Source organism: Macaca nemestrina, chromosome 18 (assembly GCF_043159975.1).
Source record: "Macaca nemestrina isolate mMacNem1 chromosome 18, mMacNem.hap1, whole genome shotgun sequence".
NCBI lineage: Eukaryota > Metazoa > Chordata > Mammalia > Primates > Cercopithecidae > Macaca > Macaca nemestrina.
Genome location: NC_092142.1, coordinates 31,738,305 through 31,766,251, shown reverse-complemented (window position 1 = coordinate 31,766,251; position 27,947 = coordinate 31,738,305).

Below are 27,947 nucleotides of genomic sequence, written 5' to 3'. Positions count from 1 at the left end.
ACTTTCTGTGAAACTGCTTTGTGATGTGTGAATTCTTCTCACAGAATTACATCGTTCTTTTCATAGAACAGGCTGCTAACACTGCTTTTTTGTAATCTGCAATAGGATATTTGGGAGTGCACTGAAGCCTATGGTAGCAAAAGAAATATCCTTAGATAAAAACTGAAAATAAGCTTTCTGAGAAATTGCTTTGTGATGTGACAATTTATCTCACGCAGTTACACTGTTGTTTTCATGAAGCAGTTTGCCAACTCTGTTTTCTTGAAATCTGCAAAGGGATATTTCAAAGCACCTTGAAGCTTATGGTGACAAAGGAAATATCTTGAGACAAAAATTAGAAAGAAGCTTTCTGACAAACTGTTTTCTGATTTGTAAATTCATCTCACAGAGTAACATTTTCCTTTCATGGAGCTCATTGTTAGCATTGTTTTTTGTAGAATCAGAAACGGGATATTTTGTATTGCACTGAAACCAATGCTGACAAAGGAAATATCCTGAGATAGAAACTAGAAAGAAGCTTTCTGAGAAACTTCTTTGTGATGTGTGAATTCATGTCACAGAAGTAAACAATTCTCTTCATGGATCAGTTACCTAACTCTGTTTTCTTGGAATCTGCAATGGGACATTTCAGAACAAATTGAAGCTATGATGACAAAGGAAATATCCACAGATAAAAAATAGAAATGAGCTTTCTGAGAAACTCCTTTGTGATGTGTGAATTTTTCTCACTGAGTTATATTGTTCCTTTCATGAAGCAGTTTGCTAACTCTATTTTCTTGGAGTTTCTTTTCGTGCAGTTGGGTATTTCACAGTTCATTGAAGCTGATGGTTACAAAGGAAATATCCACAGGTAAATACTAGAAAGAGACTTTCTGAGAATCTGCTTTGTGATGTGTGAATTCTACTCACAGATTTACACTGTTCATTTCATGGAGCAGGCTGCTAACACTGTTTTCCTGGAATCTGCCAAGTGACATTTGCGAGTGCTTTGAGGCTTATGGTGAAAAAGGACACGTCCTCAGACAAAAACTATAAAGAAGCTTTCTATCAGACTGCTTTGTGATGTGTGAACTCAACCCACAGATGTACACTGTTCTTTTCAAGGAGCAATGCGCTCACTCTGTTTTCTTGAAATCTGCAATGGGATATTTTGGAGAGCATTGAAACTTATGAAGAGAAAGGAATTATCCTAAGATAATAACTACAAAGAAGCTTTCTGAGAAACTTCTTTGTGATGTCTGAATTCAACTCTAGGAGTTACACTGTTCCTTTCATGGACTAGTTTGCTCTTTTTTCTTGGAATATGCAATGGAATTTTTCGGGGCATATTGAAGCTTATGGTGACAAAGGAAATATCCTCTGATAAAAACTACAAAGAAGCTTTCTGAGAAACTGCTTTGTGATGTGTGAATTCTACTCACAGAGTTAAAATGTTCTTTTCATGAGGCAGTTGCTAACTCAGTTTTCTTGGAATCTGCAATGGGATATTTTGAAGTGCATTGAAGCTTATGTTGACAAAGGAAATATCCTCAGATAAAAACTAGAAAGAAGGTTTCTGAGAAACTGCTTTGTGATGTCTGAATTTATCTCATGGAGATACACCATTCTTTACATTGAGCAGACGGCTCACACTGTTTTCATGGAATCTTCAGTAGGATATTTGGGAGTGCATTGAAGCCTACGGTGACAGATGAAATGTCCTCAGATAAAAACCGAAAAGAAAAATTCTGAGAAATTGCTTTGTGATGAGTCAATTTATCTCACAGAGTTACTCTGCTCTTTTCATGGAGCAGTTTGCTAACTCTGTTTTCTTGGAGTCTGCAATGGGATATTTTAGAGCGAATTGAAGCTCATAGTGGCAAAGGAAATATCCTCGGATGAAAACTACAAAGAAGCTTTCAGAGAAACTGCTTTGTGATATGTGAATTCACCTCACAGAGTTACACTGTTCCTTTCCTAGAGCAGTTTGTTACCTCTGTTTTCTTGGAATTCAATGTGATATTTCAAAACGCATTGAAGCTGAAGGTGACCAAGGAAATATCCTCAGATAAAAATAGAAAGAAACTTTCTGAGAAACTGCTTTGTGATGTCTAATTCATCACACAGAGTTACACTGTTCTTTTCATAGAGCAGGCTGCTAAGGCTGTTTCCTTGGAATCTTCAATAGGATACTTGGGAGAGTATTGAAGCCTATGGTGACAAAAAAATATCCTCAGATAAAAACTGAAAAGAAGCTTCTGAGCAATTGCTTTGTGATTTGTCAATTTATCTCACAGAGTTATACTGTTCATTCGTGGAGCAGTTTGCTAAATCTGTTTTCTTGGAACCTGCAATGGGATATTTTGAAGCGCCTTGAAGCTTATGGTGACAAAGGAAATATCTTCAGACAATGCTAGAAAGAAGCTTTCTGAGAAATTGCTTGCTGATTTGCGAATTCATCTCACTGAGTTACAACTTCCTTTCATAGAGCAGTTTGTTAGCCATGTTTTTTGTGGAATCTGAAAGAGATATTTTGGATCACATTGAAGCCTGTGCTGACAAAGGATATATCCTGAGATAAAAACTAGTAAGAAACTTTCTGAGAAACTTCTTTGTGATGTGGGAATTCATCTCACAGAGTTACACCTTCCTAATCAGGAGAAGTTTGTTAACTCTGTTTTCTTGCAATCTGCAATGGCATATTTCAGAGCGCATTGAAGCTTACGGTGACAAAGAAAATATCCTCAGATAAAAACTGGAAAGAAGTTTTCTGAGAAACTGCTTTGTGATGTGTGAATTCAACTCACAGAGTTACACTGTTCTTTTCATGGAGCTGTTTGCTAGTACTGTTTTTCTGGAATCTGCAAATGGATATTCGGGAGTGCATTGAGGCCTATGGTGGAATAGGAGATATCCTCAGATAAAAACTACAAGGAAGATTTCTGAAAAACTGCTTTGTGATGTGTGTATTCATCACACAGAGTTACGCTGTTCTTTCCTGGAGCAGCTTGCTAACTCTGTTTTCCTGGAATATGCATTGTGATATTTCAAAGTGCATTGAAGCTGACAGTGACAAAGGTAATATACTCAAATGAAAACTTGAAAGAAACTTTCTGAGAAACTGCTTTGTGATGTGTGAATTCTTCTCACAGAATTACATCTTTGTTTTCATAGAGCAGACTACTAACACTGTTTTTTTGGAATCTGCAATGGGATATTAGGGAGCACATTGAAGCTTATGGTGGCAAAGGAAATATCCTCAGATAAAAACTGAAATGAAGTTTTCTGAGAAATTGCTTTGGATGTGTCAATTTATCTCACACAGTGAAACTGTCCTTTTCATGTTAACTCTGTTTTCTTGAAATCTGTAATGGGATCTTTCAAAGCATCTTGAAACATGTGGTGAGAAAGGAAATATCTTCAGACAAAAACTACAAAGAAGCTTTCTGAGAAATTTCTTTCTGATTTGTGAGTTCATCTCACAGAGTTACAAATTCATTTCATGGAGCTCATTGTTAGTACTCTTTTTTGTGTAATCAGAGAAGGGATATTTTGGATCACATTGAAGCATATGCTGATGAAGGTTATATCCTGAGATAAAAACTAGAAAGAAGCTTTCTGAGAAAATTCTTTGTGATATGTGAATTCATCTCACAGAATTACACATTTCTCTTCAGGGAGCAGTTTCATAGCTCTGTTTTCTTGGAATCTGCAATGGGATATTTCAGAGCACATTGAAGCGTACTGTGAAAAAGGAAAAATCCTCAGATAGAAACTAGAAAGAAGCTTTCTGAGAAACTGCATTGTGATGTTTGAATTCATCTCATAGCATTACACCATTCTTTACATTAAGCAGACTGCTAACACTGCTTTCGTGGAATCTGCAATAGGATATCTGTGAGTGCATTGAAGCTTACGGTGAGAGAAGAACTATCCTCAGAAAAAATCTGAAAAGAAGCTTTCTGAGAAATTGCTTTGTTATGTTTCAATTTATCTCACACAGTGAAACTATTCTTTTCATGGAGCTGTTTGCTAACTCTGTTTTCTTGGAATCTCCAATGGGATATTTCGGAACTCATTGAAGCTTAAGGTGACAAAGAAATATCCTCAGATAAAAACTACAAGGAAGCTTTTTGAGAAACTGCTTTCTTATTTGTGAATTCATCTCACAGAGTTACAATTTTCTTTCATGGAGCAGATTGTTAGCACTGTTTTTTGTGAAATCTGAGAAGGGATATTTTGGATTGCATGGAAGCATATGCTGATGAAAGCATTATCCTGAGATAAAATCTAGAAAAAAGCTTTCTGAGAAACTTTTTTGTGATGTGTGAATTCATCTCACAGAGTTACACAGTTCTCTTCAGGGAGCAGTTTCCTCACTATGTTTTCTTGGAATCTGCAATGGGATATTTTGGAGCACATTGAAGCTTACGGTGACAAAGGAAATATCCTCAGATAAAAATTAGAAAGAAGCTTCCTGAGAGACTTCTTTGTGATGTGTGAATTCAACTCACAGAGTTACATTGTTCTGTTCATGGAGCAGTTGGCTAACACTGTTTTCCTGGAATCTGCAAAGTGATATTTGAGAGGACATTGAGGCTTATGCTGAAAATGGAAATATCCTCAGAGAAAAGTTACAAGGAAACTTTCTATAAGGCTGCTTTGTGATGTGTGAACTGACCTCACATAGTTAAACTGTTCTTTTCATGGAACAGTTTGCTAACTCTGTTTTTTTGTAATCTGCAATGGGATATTTCAGAGTGTATTGAAGCTTACAGTGACAAAGGAAATATCCTCAGATAAATAATAGAAATAAGCTTTCTGAGAAAGTGCTTTGTAAAGTCTGAATTCAACTCAAAGTGTTACACTGTCCTTTTTAGGGAGCAGTTTGCTAACTCTGTTTTCCTGGAATCTGCAAAGGGATATTTGTTAGCATGTTGAGGCCTATGGTGACAAAGGAAATATCCTCGGATAAAAACTACAAAGAAGCTTTCGGAGAAACTGCGTTGTGATGTATGAATTCATCTCACAGAGTTACACTTTTCCTTTCCTGGAGCAGTTTGCTTACTCTGTTTTTTTTTTTTTTTTTTTTGGAATGTGCAATGTTATATTTCAAAGGGCAATGAAGCTGATGGTGACAAAGGAATATCCTCAGATAAAAACTAGAAAGAAACCTTCTGAGAAACTGCTTTGTGATGTGTGAATTCTACTCACAGAGTTACATCGTTCTTTTCATAGAACATGCTGCTGACACTGTTTTTGTGGAGTCTGCAATATGATATTTGGGAGCGCATTGAAGCCCATGGTGGCGAAAGAAATATCCTCAGATAACAACTCAAAAGAAGCTTTCTGAGAAATTTCTTTGTGATGTGTCAATTTATCTCACACAATGACACTGTTCTTTTCATGAAGCAATTTGCTAACTCTGTTTTCTTGGAATCTGCAATGGGATATTTCAAGGCGCATTGAAGCTTATGGTGACAAAGGAAATATCTTCAGAGAAAAAGTGGAAATAAGCTTTCTGAGAAAGTGCTTTCTGATTTGTGAATTCATCTCACAGAGCTACAACTTTCTTTCATGGAGCAGTTTCTTAGCACTGTTTTTGTGGAATCTGAGAAGGAATATTTTGGATCACATTGAAGCCTATGCCGACAAAGGAAATATCCTGAGATAAATACTAGAAAAAGCTTTCTGAGAATCTTGTATGTTATGTGTGAATTCATCTCACGGAGTTAAACCTTTTTCTTCATGGAACAGTTTGCTAACTCTGTTTTCTAGGAATCTACAGTGGCATATTGTGGAGCGCATTGAAGCCTATGGTGAGAAAGGAATTATCCTAAGATAATAACTACAAAGAATCTATCTGAGAAACCACTTTGTGATGTCTGAATTTGCCTCTAAGAGTTACACTGTTCCTTTCATGGAGGAATTTCGTAACTCTTTTTTCTTGAAATATGCAATGGGATATATCGGAGCATATTGAAACTTATGGTGACAAAGGAAATATCCTCAGCTAAAAGCTAGAGAGAAGCTTTCTGAGAAACTGCTTTGTGATGTGTGAAATCTACTCACAGAGTTACACTGTTCTTTTCATGGGGCAGTGTGCTAACTCTGTTTTATTGGAATCTGCAATGGGATATTTTGGAGCACATTGAAGCTTAAGGTGACAAAGAAAATATCCTCAGATAAAAACTAGAAAGAAGCTTTCTGAGAAACTGCATTGTGATGTCTGAATTCGTCCCATAGAGGTTCACCGTTCTTTATATTGAGCCGACTGCTAACACTGTTTCTATGGAATCTGCAATAGGATAATTGGGAGCACATTGAAGCCTATGAGGACAGAGAAAATATCCTCAGATAAAATGTGAAAAGAAGTTTTCTGAGAAATTACTTTGTCATGTGTCAATATATCTCACAGAGTTACACTGTTCTTTTCATGGAGCAGTTTGCTAACTCTATTTTCTTGTTATCTGCAATGGGATATTTCGGAGCACATAGAAGCTTATGGTGACAAAGGAAATCTCCCCAGATAAATACTAGAAAGAAGATTTCTGAGAGAGTTCTTTGTAAAGTCTGAATTCAACTCAAAGATTTACACTGTTCTTTTCATGGAGCAGTTTGCTAACACTGTTTTCCTGGATTCTGCAAAGGGATCGTTGTTAGCACATTGAGGCCTATGGTAAAAAAGGAAATATCCTCAGATAAAAACTAGAAAGAAGTTTCTGAGAAACTGCTTTGTGATGTGTCAATTCAACTCAAGGAGTTACATTTCTCTTTTCATGGAGTAGTTTGCTAGCTCTGTTTTCTGGGAGTCTGCAATGGGATATTTCGGAGCACACTGAAGCTTATGGTGACAAGGGAAATATCCTCAGATAAAACTAGAAAGAAGCTTTCTGAGAAACTGCTTTGTGATCTGTGAATTCAACTCACATAGTTACAATGTTCTTTTCATGGAACAGTTTGCCAACAGTGTTTTCCTGGAATCTGCAAACGGGTATTTGGGAGCGCATTGAGACCGATGGTGGAAAAGGAAATATCCTGAGATAAAAGCTACAAAGAAGCTTTCCAAGAAACTGCTTTTTGATGTGTCAATATAACTCACACAATTACACTGTTCTTTCCATGGAACAGTTTGCTAACTTTGTTATCTTGGATGCTGCAGTGGGATATTTCAGAGCACATTGAAACTTATGGTGACAAGGATATGTCCTCAGATAAAAACTAGAAAGAAGCTTTCTGAAAAACTGCTTTGTGAGGTGTGAATTCAACTCAGAGAGTTACATTGTTGTTTTCATGGAGCAGTTTGCTAACACTGTGTTCTGGGAGTCTGCAATGGGATATTTTGGAGTGCATTGAAGCATATGGTGACATAGGAAATATCTTCAGACAAAAACTAGAAAGAAGATTTCTGACAAACTGTTTTCTGATTTGTGAATTCATCTCACAGGGTTACAATTTCCTTTCATGGAGCACATTGTTAGCACTGTTTTTTGTGGAATCTGAGAAGGGATATTTTGGATTGCATTGAAGCCTATGCTGACGAAGGTAATATCCTGAGATAAAAACTAGAAAGAAGTTTTCTGAGAAACTTCTTTGTAATGTGTGAATTAATCTCAGAAAGTTACACTTTTTCCTTCAGGGAGCAGTTTCCTAACTCTGTTTTCTTAGAATCTGCAATGGGATATTTCAGAGCATAATAAAGCTGGTGGTGACAAAGGAAATATCCTCAGATATTACAGGAAAGAAACGTTCTGAGAAACTGGTTGGTGTTGTGTGAATTCTACTCTCAGAGTTACACTATTCTTTACATGGAGCAGGCTACTAACACTGTTTTTGTGGAATCTTCCATACGATATTTTAGAGTGCATTGAAGCCTATGGTGACAAAAGAAATATCCTCAGATAAAAACTGAAAAGAAGCTTTCTGAGAAATTGCTTTCTGATATGACGTTTTATTTCACAGAGTTACACTGTTCTTCTCATGGAGCAGTTTGCTAACACTGTTTTCCTGGAATCTGCAAAGTGATATTTGGGAGCACATTGAGGCTTATGCTGAAAAAGGAAACATCCTCAGATAAAAACTACAAAGAAGCTTTCTGAGAAACTGCTTTGTACTTTGTGAATTCATCTCACAGAGTTACACTGTTGCTTTCATGGAGCAGTTTGCTAACTCTGTTTTCTTGGAATATGCAGTGGGATATTTCAAAACGCATTGAAGCTGATGGTGACAAAGAAAATATCCTCAGATAAATACTAGAAAGAAACTTTATGAGAAACTGCTTTGTGATATATGAATTCTACTCACAGAGTTACATCATTCTTTTCATAGAGCAAGCTGTTAACACTGTTTTCATGGAATCTGCAATATGCTATTTTGGAGCACAGTGAAGCCTATGTTGGCAAAAAAAAATCCTCAGATAAGAACTGAAAAGAAACTTTCTGAGAAATTTCTTTATGATGTGTTGATTTATCTCACACAGTGACACTGTTCTTTTCATGGAGCAGTTTGCTCACTCTGTTTTCTTGGAATCTGCAATGGGATATTTTGAAGTGCATTCAAGCTTATGGTGACAAAGGTAATATCTTCAAAAACTGGCAAGAAGCTTTCTGACAGACTGCTTTCTGATTTGTGAATTCATCTCACAGAGTTACAAATTCCTTTCATGGAGTAGATTGTCAGTATTTTTTTTTTGTGGAATCTGAGAAGGGATATTTTGGATCACATTGATGCATACGCTGATGAAAGTAATATCCTGAGATAAAAACTACAAATAAGTTTTCTGGGAAACTTCTTTGTGATGTGTGAATTTTCTCACAGAGTTACACATTTCCCTTCATGGAACAGTTTCCTAACTCTGTTTTCTTGGAATCTGCAGTGGGATATTTCAGAGCCCACTGAAGCTTATGGTGACAAAGAAAATATCCTCAGATAATAATTAGAAAGAAGCTTCCTGAGAAACTGTCATCTCACAGAATTACACCATTCTTTACATTGAGCAGACTGCTAACACTGTTTCCTTGGAATCTACAATAGGATATTTGGGAACCCATTGAAGCCTACGGTGAGAGAAGAAATATCCTCAGAAAAAATGAAAAGAAGCACTCTGAGAAATTGCTTTGTGTTGTGTCAATTTATCTCACAGAGATACACTGCTCTTTCCATTGAGCAGTTTGCTAACTCTGTTTTCTTGGAATCTGCAGTGAGATATTTCAGAGTGCATTTAAACTTATGGTGACAAAGGAAATATCCTCAGATAAAAATTACAAAGAAGCTTTCTGAGAAACTACTTTGTGATGTGTGAATTCATCTCACAGAGATACACTGTTCTTTTCCTGGAGCAGTTTGCTAATTCTGTTTCCTTGGAATATGCAATGAGATATTTAAAAGCGCATTGAAGCTGATGGTGACAAAGGAAATATCCTCAGATAAAGTCTTGAAAGAAACTTTCTGAGAAACTTCTTTGTGATGTGTACATTCTACTCACAGAGTTACATGGTTCTTTTCATAGATCAGGCTGCTAAAACTGATTTCGTGGAATGTGCAGTAGGATATTTGGGAGTGATTTGAAGTCTATGTTGGCAAAAGACATGTCCTCAGATAAGTTACGAAAAGAAAGTTTCTGAGAAATTTCTTTGTGATGTGTCAATTTATCTCACAGAGTGACACTGTTCTTTTCATGGAGCAGTTTGCTCACTCTGTTTTCTTGGAATCTTCAATGGTGTATTTCGAAGTGTAGTGAAGCTTATGGTGACAAAGGATATATCTTCCGACAAAAACTCAAGAGAAGCTTTCTGAGAAACTACTCTGTATGTGTGAATTCATCTCACAGAGTTACACCTTTCTCTTCATGAAGCAGTATGCTAACACTGTTTTTGGTGAAAAAGGAAATATCCTCAGATGAAAACTAGGAAGTAGCTTTCTGAGAAACTGCTCTGTGATGTGTGAATTCATCTCATAGTGTTACACTTTCCTTTCATGAAGCAGTTTGTAACCACTGTTTTTGGGGTATCTGAGAAGCGATATTTTGGATCGCATTGAAGCCTTCGGTAACAAGAAAGTATACTCAGATAAAAACTGGAAAGAAGCTTTTTTAGCAACTTCGCTGTGATGTGTGAATTCATCTTGCAGAGTTACACCATTCTTTTCCTGAAACCGTTTGCTAACACTGTTTTCATGGAATCGGCAAAGGGATATTTGGGAGCACATTGAGCCTATGCTGAAAAAGGAAATATCCTCAGATAGAAACTAGAAAGAAGCTTTCTGAGAAACTCCATTGTGATGTATGAATGTATCTCACAGAGATACACCATTCTTTTCATTGATCAGTTTGCTAACACTGTTTTCTTGGAATCTGCAATGGAATACTTCTTAGCGCAATGAGGCTTATGGTGACGAAGGAAATATCCGCAGATAAAAATTAGAAAGAAACTTTCTGAGAAACTGCATTGTGATGTGTTTATTCATCTCACAGACTTACACCATTCTTTCCATCCGGCAGTCTGTCAACACTGTTTTCATGGAATCTGCAGTAGCATATTTGGGAGTGCATTGAACTCTATGGTGACAAAGGAAATATCTTCAGATAAAAACCAAAAAGAAACTTTCTGAGAAGGAGCTTTGGATGTGTAAATTCATCTCACAGAGTTACACAATTTTTTTCATGGATCACTTTATTAGCACTGATTTTAGGGTATCTGAAAAGCAATATTTTTGCTCTCATTGAAGCCTATGATGACAAAGGAAATATTCTCAGATAAAACTTAATAGAATTTTTCTGAGGAAGTTATTCGTGATGTGTGAATTCATCTCACAGAGTTACACCTTTATTTCATGGAGCAGTTTGCTAACACTGTTTTCTTGGAATGTGCAATGGGCTCTTTCTTAGTGTAATGACGCTTATGGTGACAAAGGAAATATCCTCAGATAAACGCTAGAAAGAAGCTTTCTGAGAAGCTGCTTTGTTCTGGGTTAACTCATCTCACAGAGTTACGCCACTCTTTCCATTGAGCAGTCTGCTAACACTGTTTTTGGGGAATCTGCATTAGGAAATTTAGGAGCACATTGAAGCCTATGGGGACAAAGGAAATATCCTCAGATAAAAACCAAAAGAAACTTTCTGAGAAACTGCTTTGAATGTGTGAATTCATCTCACAGAGTTACACGACTCTTTTCATGGATCATTTTGCTAGCACTGTTTTTAGGGAATCTGAGAAGGGATATTTTTGATCTCATTGAAGCCTACGGTGACAAGGAAATATAATCAGATAAAAACTGGAGAAGATGCTTTATGAGAAACTTCTTTGTGATGTGTGAATTCTTCTCACAGAGTTACACCTTTCTCTTCATGAAGCCGTTTGCTAACACTGTTTTCGTGGAATCTGCAAGTGGATGTTTGGGAGTGAATTGAGGCCTATGGTGAAAAAGGAAATATCCTCAGATAAAAACTAGAAGGAAGCTTTCTGAGAAACTTCTGCATGATAGATTAATTCATCTCACAGAGTTGCACTGTTCTTTTCATTGATCGGTATGTTAACACTGTTTTCTTGGAATCTGCAATGGGATATTTCTTAGTGCAATGATGCTTATGGTGACAAAAGAGATATCTTCAGATAAAAATTAGAAAGAAGCTTTCTGATAAACTGCTTTGTTATGGGTTAATTCATCTCACAGAGTTACACTGTACTTTTCATACAGCAGTCAGCTTACACTGATTTCATGGAACCTGCAGAAGCATATTTTGCAGTGCATTGAAGCCTATGGTGACAAAGGAAATATCCTCAGATAAAAACTTAAGAGAATCTTTCTGAGAAAATTTCTTGTGATGTGTGAATTCATCTCACAGAGTTACACCTTGGTTTTCATGGATCAGGTTGCTAACACTGTTGCCATGGAAACTGCCAAGGGATATTTGGCAACACTTTGAGGCCAATAGTGAAAAAGGAAATATCCTCCCATAAACACTAGAACGAAGCTTTCTGAGAAACTGCTTGGTGATGTGTGAGTTCGTCTCACAGAGTTACACTGTTCTTTCATACTGCATTCTGCTAACACTGTTCTCGTGGAAATAGCAATAGGATGTTTGGGAGCGAATTGAAGCGTATGAGGACAAAGGGAATATCCTCAGATAAAAACCAAAAACAAGCCTTCTGAGAAATTGCTTCACAATATGTGAATATATCTCACAGAATTACAGTGTTCTTTCATTAAGCAGTCTGCTAACACTGTTTTCTTGGAATCGGTAAAGGGATATTTTGGAGCACATTGAAGCTAATGGTGACAAAGGAAATATCCTCAGAGAAACACTAGAAAGAAGGATTCTGACAGACTTCCTTTCATGAAGCAGTTCATAACAACTGTTTTTGCGGAATCTGAGCAGGGATATTTTGGATTGCATTAAAACTTACCTTGACAAAGGAAATATCCTCAAATAAAAACTAGAAAGAAGCTTTCTGAGAGACTTCTTTGTGATGTGTGAATTCATCTCTCAGAGTTACACCTTTCTCTTATAAAACAGTTTGCTAACACTCTTTTCGTGGAATCTGCAAAGTGATATTTGGGAGCACATTAAGGTCTATGGTGAAAAAGAATCTATCTGAGAAACTGCATTGTGATGTGTGAATGTATCTCACAGTGTTACACTGTTCTTCTCATTGAGCAGTTTACTAACACTGTTTTCTTGGAATGGACAATGTGCTCTTTCTTAGTGCAAAGGTGCTTATGGTGACAAAGGAAATATCCTCAGATAAAATCTAGAAAGAAGCTTTCTGAGAAACTGCTTTGTGATGGGTTAATTCATCTCACAGAGTTACATAATTCCTTTCATGGATCACTTCATTAGCACTGTTTTTAAGGACTCAGAGAAGCAATGTTTTTGCTTGCCTTGAAGCCTATGGAAACAAAGGAAATATCCTCAGATAAAAATTTAACAGAATCTTTCCGAGAAAGTTCTTTGTGTTGTGTGAATTCATCTCACAGAGTTAACCTTTCTTTTCATGGAGCAGTTTGCTAACACTGTTTTTGTGGAATCTGCCAACGAATATTTGGCTGCACTTTGAGGCCTGTAGTGGAAAGGGAAATATCCTCAGACAATAACTAGAAAGAAGCTTTCTGAGAAACTGCTTTGTGATGTGTGAGTTCATCTCACAGAGGTACATCATTCGTTTCATGTAGCAGTCTGCTAACACTGTTTTCATGGAATCTGAATTAGGATATTTGGGAGTGCATATAACTCTACGGTGACAAAGGAAATATCCTCAGAGAAAAACTAGAAAGAAGCTTTCTGAGAAACTACTTGGTGATGGGTGAATTCTTCTCACAGAGTTACACCTTTCTCTTCATGAAGCCATTTTCTAGCACTGTTTTTGTGCAATCTGCAATGGGATATTTGGGAGAGCATTGAGGCTTATGGTGAAAAAGGAAATATCCTCAGATAAAAACTAGAAAGAAGCTTTCTGAGAAACTGCTTTGTGATGTGTGAGTTCATCTCACAGGGTTACACCATTCTTTTCATACAGCTGTCTGCTAACACTGTTTTCGTGGAAACTGTCATAAGATGTTTGGGAGCATACAGAAGCCTATAGTGACAAAGAAAATATCCTGAGATAAATAGAGAAAAAAAACTTTCTGGGAAACTTCTTTGGATGTGTCAATTCATCACACAGAGTACACCTTTCTCTTCATGAAGCAGTCTGCTAACACTGTTTTTGGGGAATCTGAGATGGGATATTTTGATCACATTGAAGCCTATCGTGACAAGGAAATGTACTCAGATAAAACCTGGAAAGAAATTTTTTGAGAAACTTCACTATGATGTGTGAATTCATCTCACAGAGTTACACTTCTCTTCATGATGCCATTTGCTAACATTGTTATCGTGGAATCTGCAAAGGAATATTTGGGGGCACATGGAGGCCTATGGTGAAAAGGGAAATATACTCAGAAATAAATTAGAAAGAAGCTTTCTGGGAAACTTCTTCGTGATGTGTGAATGCATCTCACAGAGTTACACTGTTCTTTTCATTGATCAGTTTGTTAACACTATTTTCTTGAAATCTGCAATGGGAATTTTCTTAGCACAATGATGCTTATAGTGACAAAGGAAATATCCTCAGATAAAAACTAGAGGCCGGGCGCGGTGGCTCAAGCCTGTAATCCCAGCACTTTGGGAGGCCGAGACGGGCAGATCACGAGGTCAGGAGATGGAGACCATCCTGGCTAACATGGTGAAACCCCATCTCTACTAAAAAATACAAAAAAACTAGCCGGGTGAGGTGGCGGGTGCCTGTAGTCCCAGCTACTCCGGAGGCTGAGGCAGGAGAATGGCGTAAACCCGGGAGGTGGAGCTTGCAGTGAGCTGAGATCCGGCCACTGCACTCCAGCCTGGGCGGCAGAGCGAGACTCCGTCTCAAAAAAAAAAAAAAAAAAAAAAGATAAAAACTAGAAAGAACCTTTCTGAGAAACTGCTTTGTGATGGGTTAGTTCAACTCACAGAGTTACACCGTTCGTTTCATACAGCAGTCTGCTCACATTGTTTTCACGACATCTGCATTGGCATATTTTGGAGTTATTTGAAGCCTATGGTGCCAAGAAAATATACTCAGATAAAAACCTAATAGAATCTTTCTCAGAAAGTGCTTTGTGATGTGTGAGTTAATCTCTCAGAGTTACACCTTTCTTTTCATGGAGCTGTTTGCTGACACAGTTTTCATGGAATCTGCCAAGGGATATTTCACAGCGTTTTGAGGCCAATAGTTAAAAAGGAAATATCCTCACATAAAATCTAGAACGAGCTTTCTGAGAAACTGATTTGTGTTGGGTGAGTTCATCTCACAGAGTTACACCATTCTTTTCATACAGAAGACTGCTAACACTGTTTTCGTGGAAATTGTAATAGGATGATTGGGAGCGCATTGAAGCCCATGAGTACAAAGGAAAAATCCTCAGATAAAAACAAAAAGAAGCCTTCTGAGAAACTCCTTTGTGATGTGTGAATACATCTCATAGAGTTACAGTGTTAATTACCTTGAGCAGTCTGCTAAAACTGTTTTCTTGGAATCGGCAAAGGAATATTTTGGAGCACATTGAAGCCAATGGTGACAAAGGAAATATCCTCAGAGAAAAACTAGAAAGAAGGATTCTGAGAGACTACTTTCTGACGTGTGAATTCATCTCACAGAGTTACACTTTCTTTTCATGAAGCAGTTTGCAACCACTGTTTTTGAGAAATCTGAGAAGGGATATTTTGATTCGCATTGAAGCCTATGCTGACAAAGGAAATATCCTCAAACAAAAACTAGAAAGAAGCTTTCTGAGAGACTCCTTTGTGATGTGTGAATTCGCCTCTCATATTTACACCCTTTTCTTCTTGAAGCAGTTTTCTAACACTGTTTTCGTGGAAGCTGGAAGATGATATTTGGGAGTGCATTGAGGCCTATAGTGGAAAAGGAAATAACCTCAGATAAAAACTAGAAAGAAACATTCTGGGAAACTGTTTTGTGATGGGTTAATTATCTCACAGAGTTACACCATTCTTTTCATTGTGCAGTCTGCTAACACTGTTTTCGTGGAATCTACCTTAGGATATTTGGAAGTACATTGAACCGTATGGGAACAAAGGAAATATCCTCAGATAAAAACGAAAAAGATACTTTCTGAGAGACTGTTTTGGATGTAGAATTCAGCTCACAGAGCTACATGACACTTTTCATGGATCACTTTGCTAGCATTGTTTTTGGGGAATCTGAGAAGGTATACTCTTGATTGCTTTGAAGCCTACGGTGACAAAGGAAATATCTTTAGATAAATAGTGAAAAGAAGCTTTCTGAGAAAGTGCTTTGGATGTGTGAATTCATTTCACAGAGTTACACCTTTCACATCATGAAGCAGTTTGCTAACACTGTTTTTGGGCAATCTGAGAAGGAGTATTTTGGATTGCATTGAAGCCTATGGTGACAAGGAAATATACTCAGATACAAACTGTAAAGAAGCTTTTTGAGAAACTTCGTTATGACCTGTGAATTCATCTCACAGTGTTACACCTTTCTCTTCATGAAGCCAGTTGCTAACACTGTTTTTGTGAAATCTGCAAAAGGGATATTTGGAGCCCATTGAGGCCTATAGTGAAAAAGGAAATATCCTCCGATAAAAACTAGAAAGAAGGTTTCTGAGAAACTTCTTTCTGATGTGTGAATGCGCCTCACAGAGTTACACTGTTCTTTTCATTGATCAGTATGCTAACACTGTTTTCTTGGAATCTGCAATGGGATATTTCTTAGTGCAATGATGCTTATGGTGACAAAGGAAATATCCTCCGATAAAAACTGGAAAGAAGCTTTGTGAGAAACTGCTTTGCGATGTGTTAATTCATTTCACAGTGTTACACCATTCTTTTCATACAACATTCTGCTAAAACTGTTTTCATGGAATCTGCATTAGCATATTTTGGAGTGCTTTGAAGCCTATGGTGACAAAGGAAATATCCTCAGATGAAAACATAGTAGAATCTTTCTGAAAAAGTTCTTTGTGATGTGCGAATTCATCTCACAAAAATTACGCCTTTCTTTTCATGGGGCAGTTTGCTAACACTTTTTGTGGAATCTGCCAAGGGATATTTGGCAGCACTCTAAGGCCTATAGTGAAAAAGGAAACATCCTCAGACAATTACTAGAAAGAAGCTTTCTGAGAAACTACTTTGTGATGTGTGAGTTCATCTCACAGAGCTACACAGTTCTTTTCATACAGCAGTCTGCAACACTGTTTTCATGGAATCTGCGTTAGGATATTTCTGAGAGCTTTGAACTCCATGGTGACAAAGGAAGTATCCTCAGAGAAAAACTAGAAAGAAACTTTCTGAAAAACTTCTTTGTGATGTGTGAATTCTTCTCACAGAGTTACACCTTTCTCTTCATGAAGCCGTTAGATAAAACTGTTGTCATGCAATCTGCAAAGGGATATTTGGGAGTGCATTGAGGCCTATGGTAACAAAGAAAATATCCTCAGATAAAATCTAGAAAGAAGCTTTCTGAGAAACTGGTTTCTTATGAGTGAGTTCATCTCACAGAGTTACACTGTTCTTTCAATACAGCAGTCTGCTAACACTGTTTTCATGTAATCTGCGTTAGGATATTTGGGAGCGCATTGAAGCACCTGAGGAGAAAGGAAATATCCTCAGGAAAAAAAAAAGAAGCTTTTGAGAGACTGCTTTGGATGTGTCAATTCATCTGACAGAATTACATGATTCTTTCTATGGATCACTTTGCTAGCACTGTTTTTGGGGTCTGAGAAGGGATATTTGAATTGCATTGAGGCCAAAAGTAATAAAGGAAATATACTCAAATAAAAACTAGAAAGAAGCTTTCTGAGATACTGGTTTGTGATGTGTTGGTTCATCTCACAGGGTTACACCGTTCTTTCCATACAGCAGTCTACTAACACTGTTTTTGTGGAAACTGCAATAGGATGTTTGGGAGTGCATTGAAGCCTGTGGGGACAAAGGAATCATCCTCAGAAAAAAAAACATAAAGAATCCTTCTGAGAAACTGCTTTGTGATGTGTGAATACATCTCACAGTGTCACAATGTTCTTTTTATTGAGCAGTCTGCTAACACGGTTTTCTTGGAATCCACAAAGGGATAGTTCTGAGCGTATTGAAGCCTATGGTGACAAAGGAAATATCCTCAGAGAAAAACCAGAAAGAAGGATTCTGAGAATCTGATATCTCATGTGTCAATTCATCTCACAGAGTTACATGATTCTTTCATGGATCACTTTGGTAGCACTGTTTTCAGGGAATCTGCAAAGGGATATATTGGATCATATTGAAGCCTATGGTGACAAAGGAAATGTCCTTAGATAAATAGTGAAAAGAACTTTCTGAGAAACTTCTTTGTATGTTTGAATTCATATCACATGATTACACCTTTCTCTTCATGAGACAGTTTGCCAACACTGTTTTTGGGGAATCTGAGACGGGATATTTTGGATTGCATTGAGCCTATGGTGACAAGGAAATATACTCAGATAAGAACTGGAAAGAAGCTTTTTGAGAGACTTCGTTGTGATGTGTGAATTCATCTCACAGAGTTACACCTTTCTGTTCATGAAGTGTTTGCTAACACTGTATTCATGGAATCTGCAAACGGATATTTCAGAGCACACTGGGGCCTGTGGTGAAAAAGGAAATATCCTCAGATAAAAACCAGAAAGAAGTTTTCTGAGAAACTCCATTGTGATGTTTGAATGCATCTCACAGAGATACACTGTTCTTTTCATTGATCAGTTTGCTAACACTGTTTTCTTGAAATCTGCAATGGTATAATTCTTAGTGCAATGACACTTATGGTGACAAACAAAATATGCTCAGATAAAAACTAGAAAGAATCATTCTGAGAAGCTGCTTTGTGATGGGTTTGTTCATCTCAAATAGTTACACTATTCTTTCCATTGAGCCATCTGCTAACTCTGTTTTCGTGGAATCTGCATTAGCATACTTGGGAGCACATTGAACTCCATGGTGACAAAGGAAATATCCTTAGATTAAAAGCAAAAAGAAACTTTCTGAGAAAATGTGTTGGATGTGTGAATTCATCTCAGAGAATTACACAATTGTTTTCATGGATGACTTCATTAGCACTGTTTTTAGGGAATCTGAGAAGCGAAATTTTTGCTCCCTTTGAAGCCTATGGTGACAAAGGAAATATCCTCAGATAAAAACTTTATAGAATCTTTCTGAGAAAGTTCCCTATGATGTGTGAATTCATCTCACAGAGTTACACCTTTCTTTTCATGGATATGTTTGCTAACACTCTTTTCGTGGAAACTGCCAAGGGATATTTGGCAGCACTTTGAAGCCTATAGTGATAAAGGAAATATCCTCAGATAAAAACTAGAAATAAGCTTTCTGGGAAACTGTCTTGTGATGTGTGAGTTCATCTCACAGAGTTACACCATTTTTTTGATACAGCAGTCTGCTAACACTGTTTTCGTGGAAACTGCAATAGAATGTTTGGGAGTGCATTGAAGCCTATGGGGACAAGGGAAATATCCTCAGATAAAAACCAAAAAGAAGTCTTCTGAGGAACTGCTTTGTGATGTGTGAATATATCTCAGAGTGATACTGTGTCCTTTTCTTTGAGCAGTCTGCCAACACTGTATTCCTGGAATCAGCAAAGGGACATTTCGGAGCTCACTGAAGCTAATAGCGACAAAGGAAATATCCTCAGAGAAAAATTAGAAAGAAGGATTCTGAAAGACTTCCTTGCATGAAGCAGTTTGTAACCACTGATTTTGCATAATCTGAGAAGGGATACTTCGGATCACATTACAGCCTACCTTGACAAAGGAAATATCCTTAAAATAAAAACTAGGAAGAAGCTTTCTGAGAGACTTTTTTGTGATGTGTGTATTCATCTCTCAGAGTTTCACTTTCCTTTCATGAAGCTGTTTGTAACCACTGTTTTTGGGGAATCTGAGAGTGGATATTTTGGATCGCATTGAAGCCTACACTGACAAAGGAAATATCCTCAAATAAAAACGAGAAAGAAGCTTTCTGAGAGACTTCTTTGTGATATGTGAATTCTTCTCATGGAGCTACACTTTTCTCTTCATGAAGCAGTTTGCTAACACTGTTTTCAAAGAATCAGCAAAGTGATATTTGGGAGCACATTGAGGCCTATGATGAAAAAGGAAATATCCTCAAATAGAAAGTAGAAAGAAGCTATTTGAGAAAATGCATTGGGATGAGTGAATGGATCTCACAGAGTTACACTGTTCTTCTCTTTGAGCAGTTTGCTAACACTGTTTTCTTGGAATGTGCAATGGATTATTTCTTAGCGCAATGACCCTTATGGTGACAAAAGAAATTACGTCAGATAAAAGTTTGAAAGAAGCTTTCTGGGAAACTACTTTGTGATGAGTTAATTCATCTCACAGAGATACACCGTTGTTTTCATTGAGCCATCTACTAACACTATTTTCTTGGAATCTGTGTTAGGATATTTGGGAGCACATTGAAGCATGTGGGGACAAAGGAAATATCCTCAGAAAATCTAGAATGAAACTTTCTGAGAAACTGCTTTGTAATGTGTGAATTCGTCTCAGAGTTACTCCTTTCTTTTCATTGAGCAGTTTGCTAACACTGTTTTCATGGAACCTGCAATGGGATATTCAACAGCATAATGAGGCTTATGGTGAAAAAGGAAATATCCTCAGATAAAAGGTTGAAGGAAGCTTTGTGAGAAACTGCTTGGTGATGTTTTAATACATCTCACAGAGATTTGTGATTCTTTTCCTGGAGAAGTTTGGTAGCCATGTTTTTGTGGAATCTGAGTGGGATATTTTGGATTGCATTGAAGCCTATGGTGACAAAGGAATTATCGTCAGATTAAAACGAGAAAGAAATTTTCTGAGTGTCTGCTTTGTGATGTGTGAATTCATCTCACAGAGATACATGATTCTTTTCATGGAGCAGTTTGGTAGCCCTGTTTTTGGGGAATCTGAGAAGGGGTATTCTGGATCACATTGAAACCTATGGTGACAGAGGAAATATCCTCAGATAAAAACTAGAAAGAAGCTTTCTGTGAAACTTCTCTGTGATGTGTGAATTCATCTTAGGGTTACACATTTCTAGAAAGAACATTTGTGAGAAACTGCTTTGTAATGTATGAATTCATCTTATAGAGTTACACATTTTTTTTTCACATACCAGCTTCCTAACACTGTTTTAGTGCAATCTGCAATGGGATATTCGGAGTACTTTCAGGCCTATGGTGAAAAGAAATCATCTCAGATAAACACGAGAAAGAAGCTTTGTGATGTGTGAATTCATCACACATATTTACACCAGTCTTTTCATGGAGCAGTTTGGTAGTACTGTTTTTTGGGAATCTGAGAAGGGATATTTTGGATCGCATTGAAACCTTTGGTGACAAAGGAAATAACCTCAGATTAAAGCTAGGAAGAAACTCTCTGAGAAAGTGCGTTGTGATGTGTGAATTCATCTCACCGAGTTACACATTTCTTCTCACATAGTAGTTTGCTAACAGTGTTTTCTGGGAATCTGCAATGGGATATTCAGAGCACTTTCAAGCCTACAGTGAAAAGGAAATATCCCCAGATAAAACTTAAAAGAAACTTTGTGATAAACTACTTTGTGACATGTGAATTCATCTCACAGATTTACACCGATCTTTTCACGGAGCAGTTTGGTAGCACTGTTTTTTGGGAATCTGAGAAGGAATATTTTGGATCACATTGGATCGCATTGAAGCCTATGGTGGCCAAGGAAATATGCTCAGATTAAAGTTAGGAAGAATGTCTCTGAGAAACTGCGTTGTGATGTGTGAATTTATCTCACCGAGTTACACATTTCTGGTCATTCAGCAGTTTGCTATCACAGTTTTCATGTAATTTGCAATTTGATATTCGGAAGTGCATTGAGGTCTATGGTGAAAAAAGAACTATTCTCAGATAAAAGTTAGAAAGAAGATTTCTGAGAAACTTCTTTGTGACATTTCAATACATCTCACAGAGATACACAAGTATTTTCATGGAGCAGATTCATAGCACTGTTTTTGGGGAATATGAAAAGGGATATTTTGGATCACATTGAAGCCTAAGGTGACAAAGGAAATATTCTCAGATAAAAGCTAGAAAGAAGCTTTCTGAGAAACTGCTTTGTGATATGTGAATTCATCTCACTGAGTTACACAGTTCTGTTTATTGAGCAGTTTGTACCACTGTGCTCGTGGAATCTTCAAAGGACTGCTTGGGAGCACATTGATACATATGGTGAATAAGAAAACATTCTCAGATAAAATCTAGAAAGAAGATATGTGAGAAACTGCTTGGTGATTTGTAAATTCATCTTAAAGAAGTACACCATTCTTTTCACTTAGTAGTTTGGTAGCACTGTTTTTCTGTTATCTGAGATGGGATATATTCAATCGTATTGAACCCTATGATGACAAAGGAAATATCCTCAAATAAAAACTAGAAAGAAGCTTTCTGAGAAACTGTTTTCTGATGTGTGAATTCATCTCAAGAGTTACACCTTTCTTTTCACATAGCAGTTAGCTTACACTATTTTCGTGGAATCTGCAATGGGATATTCAGAGCAATTTCAGGCCTATGGTGAAAAATGAAATATCCTCAGATAAAAACTAGAAAGAAGCCTTGTGAAAAACCACTTGCTGATGTTTGAATACATCTCACAGAAATACACCATTCATTTCTTGGAGCAGTTTAGTAGCACTGTTTTTCTGGAATCTGAGAGGGGATATTTTGGATTGCATTGAAGCCTACGGTGACAATGGAAGTACCCTCAGACAAAAACTAGCAAGAAGTTTTTTGAGAAACTGCTTTGTGATGTGTGAATTCATCTCACAGAGAAACACCATTCATTTCATGGAGAAATTTGGTAGCACTGTTTTTGGGGAATCTGAGCAGGGATATTTTGGACAGCATTGAAACCTATGGTGACAAAGAAAATGCCCTAAGATAAAAACTAGAAAGAGTCATTCTGAGAAACTACTTTGTGATGTGTGAATTCACCTCACAGAGTTACACTTTTCTTTGTGATGTTTCCTAACACTATGTTTATGGAATCTGCAAAGGGGTGTTTTGGAGCACATTGAGACATATGGTGAAAAAGGAAATATTCTCAGATAAAAACTGTAAAGAAGGTTTCTGAGATACTCTCTGGTGATGTGTGAATTCATCTCTCAAAAGTATACCATTCTTTTCATGGAGAAGTTTGGTAGCACTCTTTTCATGGAATATACAATTGCATATTCAGGAGTGCCTGGAGGCCTATGGTGAAAAAGGAAATATATTCTGATAACAACCAGAATGAAACTTTCAGAGAATCTTCTTTGTGATATATGAATTCTTCTCACAGAGTTATACCTTTTTTTCTTTGAGCAGTTTGTTAACACAGTGTTCATGGAATCTGCAAAGGGATGTTTGGGAGTGCATTGACGCATATGGGGAAAAAGGAAATAATCTCAGATAAAAACTAGAAAGAAGCTTTCTGAGAAACTTCTTTGTGATGTGTGAATTCATCTCACAGTGTTATACTGTCCATTTCATTGAACAGTTTGCTAACACTGTTTTCTTGGAACCCACAAAGGGATATTTGAGAGTGATTTGAAGCTTATAGTGGCAAAGAAATTATCAACAGACAAAAACTAGAGGGAAGCTTTCTGAGAAACAACTTTTTGATTTGTGAATTCATCTCACAGAGTTACACCTTTCTTTTCATTGAGCAGTTAGCAAACAGTGTTTTCATGGAATCTGCAATGGGATATTCGGGAGCCATTTGAGGCCTATGGTGAAAAAGGAAATATCCTTAGATAAAAAATAGAAAGAAGCTTTCTAAGAAACTGCTTTCTGATGTGTGAATATATCTCATAGAGTTACACCTTTCTTTCCTTTGAGCAGTTTGCTAACACTGTGTTCCTGGTATTTGCAAAGGGATGTTTGGAATGCATTGAGTAATAGGTTGAAAAAGGAAATATTCTCAGATAAAATCTAGAAAGAAGATTTCTGAGAAATTCCTTGGTGAGGTTTGAATTCATCTGACAGAAGTACACCATATTTTTCATGAAGCAGTTTGGTGGCACTGTTTTTGGGGAATCTGAGAAGGCATATTTTGGATCACATTGAAGCCTATGGTGACAAATGAAATATCCTCAGATAAAAACTGGAAAGAACTTTCTGAGAAACTGCTTTGTGATGTGCGAAATCATCACACAGAGCTACACCTTTCCTTTCATTGAGCAGTTTGTTAACACTCTTTTCATGGAATCTGCAAATTGACGTTTGGGAGTGCACTGAGGCCTACGGTGATGAAGGAACTATCCTGAGATAAAAACTAGTAAGAAGCATTCTGAGAAACTGCTTTGTAATGCGTGAATTGATCTCAAATAGTTACATCTTTCTTTTCATTGAGTAGTTTGCTAACACAGTTTCTGTGGAATCTGAAATGGGATATTCGGAATCGCACTTATGTCTATGGTGACAAAGGAAATATCCTCAGATAAAAACTACAAAGAAGCTTTCTGAGAAACTCCTTTTTGATGTGTGAATTCATCTCACAGAATTACACCTTTCTTTTCACATACCAGCTTGCTAACACTGTTTTCGTGGAATCTGCAATGCGATATTCTGGAGCACATTGTGGCTTATGGTGAAAAAGGAAATATTCTCAGAAGAAAACCAAAAAGAGCTTTCTGAGGAACAGCTTTGTGATGTGTGAATTCATCTCACAGAGGTACACCGTTCTTTTCATGGAGCAGTTTGTTAGCACTGTTTTTGTGGTGTTTGCAATGGAATATTCACGATCGCATTGAGGCCTATGCTGTAAAAGGAAATATCCTTAGATAAAAATGAGAAAGAAGCTTTCTGAGGAACTGCTTTGTGATGTGTGAATTCATCTCACAGAGTTACACTGTTGTTTTCAAGGATTAGTATCGTAGCACTCTTTTTGGGGAATCTGGAAGGAATAATTTCGATTGCATTTTAGCTTATGGTGACAAAGGAAGTATCCTCAGATGAAAACTAGAAAGAAGCTTTCTGAGAAACTGCATTGTGATGTGTGAATTCATTTCACAGACTTACACACTTCTTTTCATTGAGATATTTGCTAACACTGTTTTCATGGAATCTGCATTGGGATATTCTGGAGTGCATTGAGTCCTATAGTGAAAAAGGAAGTATCCTCAGATAAAAGCTAGAAAGAAGCTTTCTGAGAAATTGTTTTGTGATGTGTTAATTCATCTTACAGAGCTACACTTTTCTTTTCACATAGCAGATGGCTAGCACTCTTTTCATGGAATCTACAATGGACTATTCAGGAGCGCTTTCAGGCCTATGGTGAAAAAGGAATAATCCTCAGAGGAAAACTAGAAAAAAACTTTCTGAGAAACTGCTTTGTGATGTGTGCATTCATGTCACCGAGTTACACAGTTCTTTTCATTGAGCAGGGTGTACCACTGTGTTCGGGGATATATGGGAGCTCATTGAGGCCTATGGTGAAAAAGGAATTATCCACAGAAAAAAACCAGAAAGAAGCTTTCTGAGGAATGGCTTTATGTTTTGTGAATTCCTCTCACAGAGGTACACCGTTCTTTTCATGGAGCACTTTTCATGGAGTAGCACTCTTTTTGTGGAAAATGAGAAGGGATATTTTGGATAGTGTTGAAGCCTATGGTGACAAAGGAAATATCCTAAGATAAAAACTACAAAGAAGTTCTCTGAGAAACTTCTTTGTGATGTGTGAATTCAACTCAAAGAGTTACATCTTTCTTTTCCATGGGCTGTATTCTAAAATTGTTTTCGTGGTAACTGCAATGGGATATTCAGTAGTGCCTTGAGGTCTATGGCAAAAAAGGAAGTATCCTCACATAAATGCTAGAAAGAAGCTTTCTGTTAGACTGCTTTATGCTGTGGGAATTCATCTCACAGAGTTACATCATTCTTTCCTTGGAGCAGTGTGGTAGCACTGTTTTTTGAGGAATCCTAGTAGGAATATTGTGGATTGCATTGAAGCCTATGGTGACAAAGAAAATATCCTCAGATACAAACTAGAAAGATGCTCTCTGAGAAACTGCTTTGTGATGTGTGAATTCATCTCACAGTGTTATACTTTTCTTTTCATTGTGCAGTTTGCTACCACAGTTTTCTTGGAAACAGCAATCGGATATTTTCGTGTGCATTGAGGCCTATGGTGAAAAAGGAAATATTTTCAGAGAAATACTGGAAAGAAGGTATCTGAGAAAATGCTTTGTGATGTGTGAATTCATCACATGGACTCACACATTTCATTGAGAAGTTTGCTAACATTGTTTTCCTGGAATCTGCAATGGGATATTCTGTAGCACATTCAGGTGTATGGTGAAAAAGGAAATATCCTCCGATGAAAATGAAAAAGAAGCTTTCTGAGAAATACTTTGTGATGTGTGAATTCATCTCATAGAATTACACCTTTCTTCTCACATAACAGTTTGATAACACTGTTTTCGTGGAAACTGCAATGGGATAATCAGGAGAGCTTTGAGTTCTATGGTGAAAAAAGTTATATCCTCTGATAAAAACTAGATTGAAGATTTCTGAGAAACTGCTTTGTGATGTGTGAATTCATCTCATGGAGTTAAACCATTCTTTTCATTAAGGAGTTTGCTAACACAGTTTTCACAGAATCTGCAATGTGATATTCGGGAGCACCTTGAGTCCTGTGTTGAAAAAGGAAATATCCTCAGATGCAGACTAAAAAGAAGCTTTCTGAGAAACTGCTTGTGTTGTGTGAATTTATCTCACAGAGATACATCATACTTTTGCAGTAGCAGTTTGGTAGCAATGTTATTGTGGATTTTGAGAAGAGGTATTTTGGAATGCATTTAAGCCTAGGGTGACAAAAGAATTATCCTCAGATAAAAACTAGAGACAAGACTTCTGAGAAACTGCTTTGTGATGTTTCCATTCAACTCATAGAGTTAAACCTTTCTGTTGAGGGAGCAGTTTGACATCAATGTTTTTGTGGAATGTGAGAAGGGATATTTTGGATCTCATTGAAGCCTATGGTACAAAGGAAATATTCTCAGATAAAAACTAGAAATAAACACTTTGAAAAACTTCTTTGTTGCCGGGCGTGGTGGCTCAAGCCTGTAATCCCAGCACTTTGGGAGGCCGAGGCGGGCGGATCACAAGGTCAGGAGATCGAGACCACAGTGAAACCCCGTCTCTACTAAAAATACAAAAAATTAGCCGGGCGCGGTGGCGGGCGCCTGTAGTCCCAGCAACTCAGGAGGCTGAGGCAGGAGAATGGCGGGAACCCGGGAGGCGGAGCTTGCAGTGAGCCGAGATCGCGCCACTGCACTCCAGCCTGGGCAACAGCGTGAGACTCCGTCTCAAAAAAAAAAAAAAAAAAAAAAAAAAAAAAAGAAAAACTTCTTTGTGATGTGTTAATCCATCTGACAGAGTTATACCTTTCTTTTCATTGAGCTGTTTGCTAACAATGTTTTCGTGCCATCTGCAATGGGATATTCGGGATCACATTGAAGCCTATGGTGACAAATGAGACATCCCCAGATAAAAATTAGGAAGAGGATTTCTGTGAAACTTCTTTCTGATGTGTCAATTTATCTCACAGAGTTACGCCTTTCGTTTCATGGAGCAGTTTCCTAACACTGTTTTCGTGGAATCTGCAATGGCATATTCTAGAGGGCCTAGAAGCCTATGTAGAAAGAGGAAATATCCTCAGATAAAAACTAGAAAGAAATTTTCTAAGAAACTGCTTTGTGATGTGTGATTTCATCTAACACAGTTACATCATTCTTTTCATGGAGAAGTTTGATAGCACTTATTTTGGGGAATCTGAGAAGGGATATTTTGGATCGCATTGAAGCCTATGATGACAAAGGAAATATCCTCATATCAAAACTAGAAAGAAGCTTTCTGAGAAACTTCTTTGCGATGTGTGAATTCATCTCACAGCATTACACCTTTGTTTTCATTGATCAGCTTGGTAACACTGTTTTTGTGGAATCCTCAATGGGACGTCGGGAGTACATTGAGGCCTATGGTGAAAATGGAAATATCCTCAGATAAAATGTAGAAAGAAGCTTTCTGAGAAATTGCTTTCTGATGTGTGAGCTCATCTCTCAGGGTTACACCATTGTTTTCATGGAGCAGTTTGATAGTACTGTTTTTGTGGAATTTGAGATGGGATATTTTGTAATGCCTTAAAGCCTATGGTGACAATGGAAATATCCTCAGATAAAACAAGAAAGAAGCTTTCTGAGAAATGGCTTTGTGACTTGTAAATTCATCTCACAGTGTTACCCCATTGTGTCCTTTGCGCAGTTTGCTATCCTAGTATTCATGGAAAATGCAATGGGATATTCGGGAATGCACTGAGGCCTACGGTGAAAAGGGAAATATCCTCAGATAAAAACTGCAGAGAAGCCTTCTGA